Source organism: Protopterus annectens, chromosome 10.part0, assembly GCF_019279795.1.
Source record: "Protopterus annectens isolate FY-2018-M chromosome 10.part0, PAN1.0, whole genome shotgun sequence".
Taxonomy (NCBI): Eukaryota; Metazoa; Chordata; order Ceratodontiformes; family Protopteridae; genus Protopterus; species Protopterus annectens.
The window spans coordinates 1,108,704,350-1,108,717,236 of record NC_056744.1 but is presented as its reverse complement, the minus strand read 5'-3'; the positions used below and the strand labels follow the sequence as shown (position 1 = coordinate 1,108,717,236).

The window sequence follows — 12,887 nt, the reverse complement described above, 5'->3', positions numbered from 1 at the left end:
TATATAGGTTCATAGGTGTGTACTAGGCTAATGGCCCTGGAGCCTTTACAAGCCTAGCCCATAGAAGTGCCCTGGCATCATGCCGCCCAACATTAGTTCCCAGTGCCTCTATCAAGTAGAGCCACTGGAGTGATCCCCGAGGTAAACTTTCTATTACCCATCCACTCATCAAGATTTCTTTTGAAGAGGGACAGCAAGGTGCTCTGCTTGACATGTATGAGGGGTCTATTCCAGAGCATGGGCAGTCTCTGGGTGAGGAACGTGCCCCATCAGCATGTTCTGTTGATTGTGGTAATGAGGATGACTTCTCTGGAGCATGTGGTGCTGAGGGATTGGGATTTCTTTAGATGTAGCATTTCTAACAGAGCTGGGTCAGACATGGTTTTATAAGTCAAGCAGAGATCACCTCTAAGTAAGTGATATGAGACAGAGAATAGCTGGAGTTTTTTGAGTCTGTCCTTGTAGGACATGTGTTTTATGCCTAGGATCCTCTTTGTAAGGTACTTCTGTTGCCTCTCCAGCTGGTGCAGGTGTGTAGTGAGGTACATACCAAATGGGGCATTATACTCGATGATTAGTCTAATGAGGGAAGAGTAGAGAGTCGATGACCCCTTTCTTCCTGGATGCAAAACCCATGGTAATGAGATGTGCCACATAGAAGGACTTTCTGACCGCAGTGGCAATGGGGCAGTCGAAGGAGAGGTTGCTGTCAACCTGCATCCCCAGATATCTTATAATGCCTTCAGTGTTCAGTGGGCTCCCATCAATGTGGTAATTAGTGGGAACTGAGATTTTACCAAAGGGGATGATGACACATTTTTTGGCATTAAGCTTAAGGCCATGGTTTCAACACCAGTCATTGGCCTCAGTGAGGCCTTTCTGTAAGATGTCTGCATCACTTGGGGAGTTAATCATGGCTCCCAACTTGCAGTCGTCTGCGAACTTGGTCAGCCAGAGTCCCTTTGTGTTGGCCTGGACTCCTGAGAAGTAAATGCTGAACAGGAGAGGACCCAGGACTGATCCCTGTGGGACTCCACTCATGACTGGTCAGCAGTCTGACTTGGAGTCCGCTACTTTCACACTGTGTGTTCTATCTGTGAGCCAATTTGCAACCCACCTAGTGATATAGGGATTGATGTCTAGTTTGGTGAGTTTATCAATAATTCCCATGTGAGGAATGGTATCAAAGGCCTTTGCCAGATCGAGGCAGGCTGTATGCACTGCCTTACCTTCATCTACAGCCCTGGTGACTGACTCAAAGAAGTCAACCAGGTTGAAAATGCATGATCTCCCTTTCACAAAGCCAAATTGCGTGGGGTCTAGAGTTTGGAGATTTCCTATATCTTTGTTAATCAGGTCCATGATGATGTGCTCCATAGCTTTACATATCAGACTCATCAGGATAATGGGGTGAAAAATCACAGGGTCTGTAGTCACTCCCCCTATATGGAGAGGGATGACTGTAGCAATGTGCCATTCAGTAGGGACAAAGACTGAGGTGAGGCTGTGACTGAACAGGGCACACAGATGTGATTCCAGTTCACTTTGTAGTTCATGTAAAACACAGCCAGGGATATTATCAGGTCCCATGGAAGCTGTATTTTTGGCCTTGTACAATGCAGCTTTAACCTGTGCTGCAGTAATGCTGGGTGCCTGGCATTCTTCTGGTATTGTGATTAGTCCTTTAGGCAGGAGAGAGGGGTAAAGTTGGCACTGAATCTGTCAGCCAATATGTTGGCAATATCTGTTGGCTCAGTATAGGAGGTACAACTGTGCAGTAACTTAAAGCAAATCTGGGTATTGATGTGCAAGTTCTTGATATAACTATAGAAGGCTTTGAGATTGTTTTTAGTGCCTGCTGCAATTCTACCTTCATAGCTGGCTTTGGTGGATTTGATGAGGGATCTCAAGTTTTTGTTGAGGCTATATAACTATAGAAGGCTTTAAGATTATTTTTAGTGCCTGCTGCAATTCTACCTTCATAGCTGGCTTTGGTGGATTTGATGAGGGATCTCAAGTTTTTGTTGAGGCTAATAAGGGAGTTTTTCCAGTCTTGGGACTTCACCTTTTTCTGCAATAGTTTCTTCCTTCTGTTATAGAGTTTATTAATGGCAGGGGACGACCAGATTGGCTTACCATTTTTAGAGGAGAGCGTCTTGGTTCTGTTGGGTATGGCTAGATCCATGCATTTATGTACATGTTCATACTGTGCATTGGTGTATGATTCAGCAGTTGTGCAGCTATTTTCCATTGGCATGGGTGCTGTGAAGTTAGCCACCTCTGTTTTTAGAAGCCCAAAGTCAGCTTTGGAGAAGATTTTCAAGGTGGTTATCTTTCCGGGAGGTGTGGGTGAAATGTGGAGTTACATGGTGATTAGTTTATGGTCGGATCAGACCAGGGAGGGATTGACTATTGGTGTAGTACAATGGTCACCCATGTTAGTAATAACTAGGTCAAGGATGTTGTTTCCTCTAGTGGGGGTCAGAATGAGCTGGTCCAGGGCATTGGAATTGATGAATTCCAGGTAGCGTTGGGCCAGTGTATTGGTGCTTGAGTAGTTTTCCCAGTTGATGGAGGGGTAGTTAAAGTCTCCTAGTATGAGAGTGTTGGGTTGGACCTTGATAGATTCCAAGGTGCTTAGGAATGTGAAGTAAGAGTCTAGGTACATGGTTGGGGACCTATAGCAGGCTATGACCTGTATCACCGTCTTACCCAATGTTAGTTGTACCTGAAGTATCTCAGATGTGTTATGCTGGGCTACTAGTCTGGAGGTGTGCATATCCTTTATGAATATGGAGACATCACTGCCTTTGAAGCTTTAGTCCATGTTTTGAGGCCAAAAGGTGTGGAATGAGTTGTAGCCTGGTAATGCAGGGGTGTTTTCTGTCTCTTTAAACCAGGTCTCTATTACAGCACAAATGTTGATGTTCTCCATTTTGAGGAGTGCTTTGAGCGAATGCATCTTGAGATTTAGACTTCTAGCATTCAGCAACATGACCCTCAGATTGCATTTATTTATAGCTGTTACGGTGGTAATTTGGTCTTTGGAACACCGCCTAAAAAAGGCACTATAGGGGTGGCAAGAGCCTTAGCCAGTACCCGGAAACACAGAGGTGACAGATGCAGGCCATATCTGGCAAAGCATTAAGGTTTGTCAATCATGTCATCCCAAGCAAACAGATACTGGATCCCCTTAGAATTTAAGAATTCCCAGTGCTTTTAATCCAGACTTACATCCTTTAATAAGGATGTTTGAAACTGTTTGTGAACTAGATATCAGGTATCATTTTTCACAGTCTAATGGTGGAGAAAATATGTCTGATGTAGATAAAGATTTACTTGAACATCTTAAATCATTTAGTGACCATAGATTTATGGGTCCTGATAAAGGTGATGGCATGGTGATCATGCAATATGATGATTATGTTCAAAGAATGTTCTATATGTTATATAGTGGTACATATGATGAAATATATATCAATGAAGTGAACTTTGGATATAAAAGAATTGACTGGGAATTGGCAGATATGTTAAGTCAAGATCAGATTACTATACATGAATACAACTATATAGTTAATGAATGGCCAAGGGTACCAGTGATTTTTGGAGTACCCAAAAATACATAAAAACTTAATCAATCCAACTCTAAGACCCATTGTTGACTCAGGAAAATCCAAAACTAGTTATATAGCAAAATTCTTGGACAGACAACTAAAACCTGAAATGAGTAAAATTCCCAACCTCTGTTGTGATTCCTGGCATTTTCTGACTAAATGTAATGAATTTTATCCATTTTCTGATGGTATTTTCATTACTATTGATGTGCAGGATTTATTTAGTTGTATTCCTCATGAAGAAGGCAAAGAGTGGTTTGGTACATACCTCCATGAAGTAATGGGCCCGAACCAAGACAAAATCAATGTATTTTGTCAGTTATTAGACTTGGTGTTGGGCTTCAATTATATATACTTTGAAGGACACTACTTCAGACAGATGGAAGGTGTAGCCATGGGGTCAGCTTGTGGCCCCTTATTCGCCAATATTGTTATGGCATGGTGGGAGAGGGAATACTTATACCCGAGTCCATACTATACATACATTAGTATGTATGTAGGATATCTGGACGATTTGTTTATTGCATGGAATGGGCCAATGGTAAAAATAGATGAATTCATTCAATACATTAATCAGACAACAAGATTTTTTAAGTTTACCCATGTTGTTAATGTAGATAAGGTGGCACATCTTCAGAAAACCAACATTTTTGAACACCTATTTACATTATTCTAGCAACCATCCTGCTCATGTTAAACGTGGATTAGTTAAGGGCCAGATGGTCCGAGCTGCCAGTATACTTTCAGACTATGATGACTTCATTGTTGAGTGTACCTTTATATCTAATATGTTTTACAATAGAGGATACCCAAGAAGAATGGTCAATCACATTCATAATGAGGTTATAAACAAGCATGAACAAGCTGTGTACACTCCATTGTTGAATCAATTTAGGCAGAGGGCAACACTGGGTATGGAATGTGGAGATAATAGTATACCAGACACCAATAATATTATTATTAATAGTAATTTGGTTTGGCCACAAGCTAGAAAAAGAGAGACTTTTTGCCCTTTTGTTACCACTTTCCAGGATAATAGTAAAATCATGATAAACATTTTAACAAAGAATTGGAATATTATCACTATGGAAGAAGGTTTATCCAACAAGTTAGGGATCAGTCCCAACACTGTATATAGGAGAGGTCCAAATTTCAAAAATATTCTGGAGAGACAGTCAGTTGGTAAAAATAAAGGTAGAATGTTTCCCTGTGGTATGTGCAGTCAATGTGGATATGTATTCTGTGGGTCTAGCTTGAAAATAGGTAATAAACATATTTCAATCCAGAGCAGATACAGTTGTTATACACAAGGGGTAGTGTACATTGCCTGCTGTACAAAATGTTCATCATTTTATGTCGGTAAGACAGAGCGCAAGCTATCCCAAACAATATATGAACATATGTATGACATTTCCCACAATAAGGATACAAATGCACTATTTAAGCACACTTGCACATCCCACACATAATAATTTTAAATTTTCTGTTGGCTATCAGGTTGAAAAAGATCCCTGAGGGGGACCATGGAAACTATTATTAGAAAATAAAGAAACCTGGTAGCAAATTTATTTGAACGCTAGTAGTCCCCAAGGATTAAATCAAATGATTTCTATCAATAGTTTTTTTAAAAAATGAAGGCATATGACAGATACTATTTATTTATTCATTCATTTATTTATTTATCTGTTCAGATATTTATAAACATTGTGAAGCAAATGTATTATATATATATATATATATATATATATATATATATATATATATATATATATATGTGTGTGTGTGTATTCTTTTAAAATTTTCAAATTGGTGATTAGTAATTTTATTGGGTGTTGTATCTGTGATGTCATATTTTTTTTTACTATATTAAGAGCTGTAGTAACTACAGAGGGATTAAATTGATCAGTCACAGCATGAAGTTATGGAAAAGAGTAGTGGAAGCTAGGTTAAGAAGGGACGTGATGATTAGTGAACAGCAGTATGGTTTCATGCCGGGAAAGAGCACTACAGATGTAATGTTTGCTCTGAGAGTGTTGATGGAGAAGTACAGAGAATGTCAGAAGGAGTTGCATTGTGTTTTTGTGGACTTAGAGAAAGCATATGACAGGGTGCCTAGAGAGGAGTTGTGGTATTGTATGAGGAAGTCAGGAGTGTCAGAGAAGTATGTAAGAGTGGTACAGGATATGTACGAGGGTAGTGTGACAGTGGTGAGGTCTGGGTGGGAGTGATGGATGCGTTTAAGGTGGAGGAGGGGCTACATCAAGGATCAGCTCTGAGCCCTTTCTTATTTGCAATGGTGATGGACAGGTTGACAGACGAGATCAGACAGGAGTCTCCATGGACTATGATGTTTGCAGATGACATTGTGATCTGTAGTGAGAGTAGGGAACAGGTGGAGGAGACCCTGGAGAGATGGAGATATGCTCTAGAGAGAAGAGGAATGAAGGTCAGCAGGACTAAGACAGAATATATGTGTGTGAATGAGAGGGAGGATAGAGGAATGGTGAGGATGCAAGGAATAGAGGTGGCGAAGGTGGATGAGTTTAAATACTTGGGATCAATAGTTAAGAGTAAAGGTGAGTGTGGAAGAGAGGTGAAGAAAAGAGTACAGGCAGGATGGAGTAGGTGGAGAAGAGTGTCAGGAGTGATTTGTGACAAACGAGTACCTGTAAGAGTGAAAGGGAAGGTCTACAAGAGGGTAGTGAGACCAGCTGTGTTATATGGGTTGGAGACAGTGGCACTGATAAAAAGGCAGGAGTTTGAGCTGGATGTGGTAGAGTTAAAGGTGTTAAGATTTGCACTGGGTGTGACGAGGGTGGACAGGATTGGAAGGTTTGGAGACAAAGCCAGAGAGGCAAGATTACATTGGTTTGGACATGTGCTGAGGACGGATGCTGAGTATATTGGGAAAAAGATGCAAAGGATGAAGCTACCAGGTAACAGGAAAAGGGGAAGGCCTAAGATAAGGTTTATGGATGTTGTGAGAGAGGACATGCAGGTGATTGGTGTGACAGAGCAAGATGCAGAGGTCAGGAAGAAATGGAAACAGGTGATCCGCTGTGGCGACCCCTAACGGGAACAGCTGAAAGAAGATGATGATATTAAGTAGTAACTTACATGGAGGTTTATTTGAAGAAGTTTGGTGACTGTACTAAACGAAAGCGCTAATAAATTGTTCATTTATTTATTTTTGGGTGCCTTTTATTGTTTTTCCTGCTAGCCGTTTTCTAATTTTTAGATCCCCTTAGAATGACTTATACACATACTGATAAAAATAAATAATTAAGTGGTACATTGAGGTTCTCAGATATTATTTTTTAGGGATCATGCTTAGCAAGAATATGGGTGTCCCCTAAGTCTCATATAGACAAAGGCTGAGAGCAAATATTCCCTAACAGGTATACCCCCACATAACCTTTTAACATCCTCCTAACATACCTAAAAACATACCTAAAAAGTCCTCCAAAAAAAGAAAGCCAATCTGGTGGTCCCCTGCCATAAACAAATTCTACAACAGAAGGAAGAAGCTGTTGCAAAAAAGAGTAAAATCCCAAGATTGGAGGAACTCCCTGGTCAGCCTCAGCAAGAAGCTGAGATCCCTCATAAAATCCTCCAAAGCCAGTTATGAAAATAAAATCGCCACTTATTCCAAAGACAACCACAAAGCATTCTACATCTATGTCAAGAATCTCAATGGTAACACTCAGATCTGCTCTGAGCTACAGCACAATGGCACTAAATATACAGAACCAACCGATATTGCCAACATCCTGGCAGATAGGTTCAGTGCTAACTTTACCCCCTCTCACCCTCCAAAGGGCCCATCTTAATACTGGAAGAATGCAAAGCCCCTGTAATCATGGATGAACAAGTAATGACCGCACTCTCCTAAGCCAAGAACACAGCATCCATGGGACCAGACAACATCCCAGGCTGCATACTGCATGAACTACAGAACAAACTGGCACCCCACCTAAGTACCATGTTCAGTCATAGCCTCACCTCAGGCTATGTGACTACTGAATGGTGCACAGCGATGGTTATCCCACTCCACAGAGGGGGTGCCACCATGGACACTGGAAACTACCACCCCATTAGCCTGACAAGCCTGGTCTGCAAGGCCATAGAACGTATCATCTTGGAGCTTATAAACAAAGACATAAGTAACCTCCAAACCCTGGACCCCACTTAGTTTGGGTTTGTAAAAGGCAGATCATGTCTACTAAACCTGATTGACTTCTTTGAAGCAGTCACTAGAGCCGTAGACGAGGGCAAGGTAGTGCACACAGCCTATCTTGACCTCACCAAGGCTTTTGATACCATCCCCCACTCTGGAATTATAGATAAACTCACTAAACTGGGAATAAATCCTCACAGTAAAAGTAGCTGACTCCAAGTCCAACTTCAGACCAGTGACGATTTCAGTACCACAGGGTTCGTTCCTGGGTCCTCTCCTGTTCAGCATCTACTTCCCTGAAGTGCAGGCCAACACAGAAGGTCTTTGGCTAACAAAGTTCAAAGATGACTGCAAATTGGGAGCCATAATAGAATCACCTAATGATGTAGACATTCTGCAAAAGGGCCTCACAGAGACAGATGCTTGGTGTCAAAGTCATGGCCTCAATCTCAATGCCAAGAAGTGCATTGTCATCCCCTTTGGGAAAAACTCGGTACCCATGAACTACCACATAGGCAGTAGCTGACTAAACACTGAAAGTGTGATAAGAGACCTCGGGACACAGGTGGACAGTAGTCTCTCCTTTGATAACCACATCGCCACAGTAGTCAGGAAATCCTTCTACGTGGCACACCTCATCACAAAAGGGTTCTCCTCTAGAAAAAAGGAGGTCGTTGTTCCTCTCTACTCATCAGACCCATTATAGACTACAATGCCCTGTCTGGCATGTATCTCACAAGAAATCTACAACAATTGGAAAGGCCATCGAAATACCTCACTAAGAGGATTACCGGCCTCAAACAGATGCCATACACAGACCATCTCAAAAAACTCCAGCTCTACTCCGTCACATATCACCTACTCAGAGGCGATCTTTGCCTAACATACAAAGCTATGTAAAACCAAGAGTTATTGGACATGCTACACTTAAAGAAATCCCAATCTCTCCAAACCACATGCTCCAGGGACCTAAACTTTGTCACCACAATAAACAAACCATGCTGGAGGGATAGATTCCTGTCCCAGAGACTTCTCATACTCTAGAACAAACTACCCATTCATGTCAAGCAAAGCTCTTCATTGGCCCTCTTTAAGAAAAACCTTGATGACTGGATGGGAAATAAAAAATTCACCCTGGGGATCACTTCTGTGGCATTGTTTGACAGGGGGACAAGAAAATAATTTTCTTGGGTGGCAAAAGCCAGGGAACCTTTTTGGCTAGGCTTATATAGGCCCCAAGGCCAATAGCCTAGTACCTACCTATGAACTTGTGAACCTATGAACCTCCCCTAACAAAAATATCCCTCAATTAAGGAGCACATGTTACAAGAGGATGCAATTGGACTGGGTTGCATGGCTAGGCTCATAAAGGCTCTTAAAGGCCTTGCGGTTGTCAGCCTAGTATATACCTATGAATTTATGAGCCTCTGTCATATACTGCTAGAATAGGTTGAGGGGTTAGGTTGTGTCATTATGCTTATAAAGGCCCTGGTGATCATTAGGCTAGTATATACATATGAACCTATGTCATATTCTACTAGAAATGATTGAAGGGTTGGGCTGTGTAACTGGGCTTATAAAGGCCTTGGTGGTCATTAGCCTAGTGTATACCTATGAACCTATGGCATATTCTACCAGAATAGGCCAAAGGGTTAGAAGGAGTAGAAACCCTGATTAAATTCAGTCATATAATGTCATCAGAAGATTTTTTTAACTTCTATTTTTGTTGTTTTTGGGTCATCATTAATGAAGATGCTCAAATCTAAGTGAGCAAAATTAATGGCAGAAGCTGAATAGCATTTTTCAGAGATGAAAGTCACTCAATTCCAACCCAGACCTATTGGTCTAAGAAACAGATTGTGATTGTTCCATATGAGGAGCCTCCAGTTTCAGAATTCTGCCTAAGAAAGCTCAATGTAAATGCAGAAGAGAATGATCATCCACTGTCTTTTCAGCATTTGGCTTCTCCTGTTTTAGTATCAAAGCCCCATAACTGATGGCATGAGAGTGTAGAAGTAGTTGGGGGGATTAATGTTAACAGGCTTCTTGCTGAAGAATATTTAGAGGCATTTTTGAATGATTTACCTGATGAAGACAGAGGCAGACAATTTGATATGGTTTTAGAGATGGGGTTTGGGATAAACAGACTTCTCCCAGGGAAGATGACATTAGTAGTTCACAATACTCTCAGCTGGATCAGAATAAGGGAGCAGTCATAGTCTAGTTGGAAGAGGAGTTACAGATTTACAGGATCCAAGTTGCAGATCCCTGCATCAATCAGGGCAGTACTTAACATTCATTTATTTAACTCCAAATAAAATAATTCTTCTCTCACTCCTAGCTTTGCACTTGCTGCTTTCCTGGCTAAACGTTTAGCTCCTTCTCTTGTAATATCCATATAGATCCTATCTCTCCTTTTCTTTCTTTTTATTTTTCTTAGTCCTATTTCACTTCCTCTTAATCTTGCCTTTATTCACAATTGTTCCTACCTCCCATATCTACTCCACTTATTTTCCTCTTATAAATACTTTTCCCTCACTGTCTCTTCTCTTCCTCTCTTCCTTCTTGTCCTACTATGAATTTTCCACACTGACATGTACTTTAGGAGTGATTAATAAACTGTTGCACTTACATGTCAGCAGTTTCAATGCTGTGAAAGAGAGCGTGTGTATGTACCTTTAAGAAGCATTTCCATATGTAAGCACGTGCATATAAATAGTGAGCACACGCAGGCAGCACTGCCATTTTGAGAGAACAGCTAGAGTGTTAACGTGTGAGTGTAGCAGTCTTTTTAAGTTACAAAGCCTCATTCCTGATGTGTTTGTGTGTAATAAAGCTGCTTGAACTGAACCCACAACAGCTTGTCTCTTTTATCCTGACTGGACGAGTGACAAGGTGTCAGAACCAGGATAAAGAGACCAACTTCTTCAAGCCATGAGGTGCATAGTTGAAGGTGAATGCAGATTGAGTTGGGTGAGTGAAACAGAGCTCAGACAAACAAAAAGGGGCAGAAACAAACTCAAGGTGGCAAAGAAAATGAAATGGAGCATTTGTAAGGCATAAAATGCATTATTAATCAAACAAGTTGCACAAAATTTACTATTAATCAAACAAAAGGCACAAAATGCATTATTAATTAAACATAATGTTTGAAACCACTATATTTGATAAAACTAGCAGAAATATTCATATGGGCCATAGAATTACCTTTGGTTTACATAATGAGCACGTTTAAACTAAAACAAGCACAAGAAAGGTATAATGAGCATGATAAGAGGAGATTAAAAGGGCAAAACGAGTACAATAAAAGGGCAAATTAAGCTTAAAGAGCAAGACAACTGAATGATTTTTAGTAAAAGACCATGTTTGGGCACAAACTACTATTTTGCATTGACCAAAGCCATTCAAAGCATAACTAGAGTTGTTTGAACTATCTCAGAGTGTGCAAACTGCTTGCAGAGTGTGCGTTTTATTATTTGAAAGAGTTTACTGTGTGCAAAGTACAGTTATATTGCAAAGTGCAGTCAAAGTACAGCCATTTCAAAAAGTTTCTTGTGCTGTGTACATTTATTCGCAGACTGCTGCCATTTCATAGTGTTTCTTACACTGTACAGAGTTATTTCACAAAATACAGCCATTTTGAAAGGTTTCTGTGCTGTATACAGTTTATTTGCAAAGTGCATTAATTTCTAAGTGTTTCTTACTCTGAGCTTTTTTCTGCTGTATAAAATTTATTTGCAAAGTACAGTCATTTTGAAGTATTTCTGACACTGGTAAGGAGTTATTTCATGAAGTACAGTGATTTTAAAGTGTGCTTGTGCTACAGAGATTATTTGGCAAAATGCAGTTATTTCTGAGAAAAAGCTAGGTGCAAACCACAGTGAAGTAAGTAAAACTTTAATAAATAGACATAAAAGGCTACTAAACAAAACAGGCACAAAAGGTAAGCGCTTTTGCTACCTGCCAGGTAGCTTCTTCAGACCTAAATCATAACAGTCAAACCATCTGTATTTAAATGCAATGAAGCTAATCAGAAAAGAGAATTAATTAAGACATCAATCATCATTTAAAAACACAGTGAATCTAATATAAAATCCTATTGGTAATAGTGCTTACAAACATTATAAAAAAAACTTTTTATATATTAAATAAATCATCACCTTAATAGTCCTACATATCACAAAATTCAAAATATATCCAAAGAATCATTAAAAAATTATACAAAAAATACAGCATATTTATTTGGGTATAGCCCTTTAAATGGAGGTTTGTCTTTCTTTAATGTTTGATGATGTCATTTATTTTGTCTATTTAAGCTTTATAATAATTTTTTAATCTTTGTCTGAAGAAGTTTGCTGATTTCAAGTAAACGAAAGCGCTTACAATAATATTTCTGGACTCAGAGTGTTTTTTTTCTTCTTTGCCAGTTTCTAGTTTGTTGTTTCATTTATCTTGTTTTGGAGAAGTTCCAAGACTAGTTCAGTAAAAAGGACATGCTCAATACAGTATGAGGATGAGCCTGCAAAAAATCAATTCAAAACTTATTGTTGACTGTCATAATTATGGAACCATTCATGAGTCTAAAAGAGGGAAGTGCTTAGCATTTGGTCAGCAGTGCCACAAGGGTAAAAAATGGAGCTACTTTCAAAAGTTTTGTAAATCAGGCAAGCCTCATTCAGTTGTTAAGAAAGGTCACTCAAAAAAGTAAGTGGACCATATGTAAAGCTGCACCCCTACTTTATATATAGATGGTGTGTCAGTGGTCGATGAAAAGGTTAATGCAGTAGATTTGTTGGCAAAGAACAAAATATTTTCTACTGTCCAGATCAATAGCAAACCCACAGAGATCAAAGTGGACACTGGTTCAAATTATAATGTAATGTCAGCAGAAACATTTGCTAAAGTGAGAGCTGGTGAGCAACTTAATTTGGGCAATTGTGCAAATCTTGTTGCTTATGGAGATGAAGACATTCAAACCGAAGGCTTAGTAGTGCTTTCATGCTATTCGGCTGGAAAGAGTTACAGCTTGCAATTTTATGCAGTCTGAAGACCTGTGCAGTCATTGGTAGGTCTCAGAGACAGTTTAAGAATTAAAC

The 12,887-nt window shown here is 39.9% G+C and overlaps 1 protein-coding gene across 3 annotated transcripts in view; it reads left to right on the top strand.

Annotated features, from left to right (window-relative positions):
- Positions 1–12,887, top strand: part of LOC122813499 (leucine-rich repeat-containing protein 7-like) — a 2,638,896-nt gene that overhangs the window by 1,435,471 nt on the left and 1,190,538 nt on the right. The window lies entirely within an intron of this gene.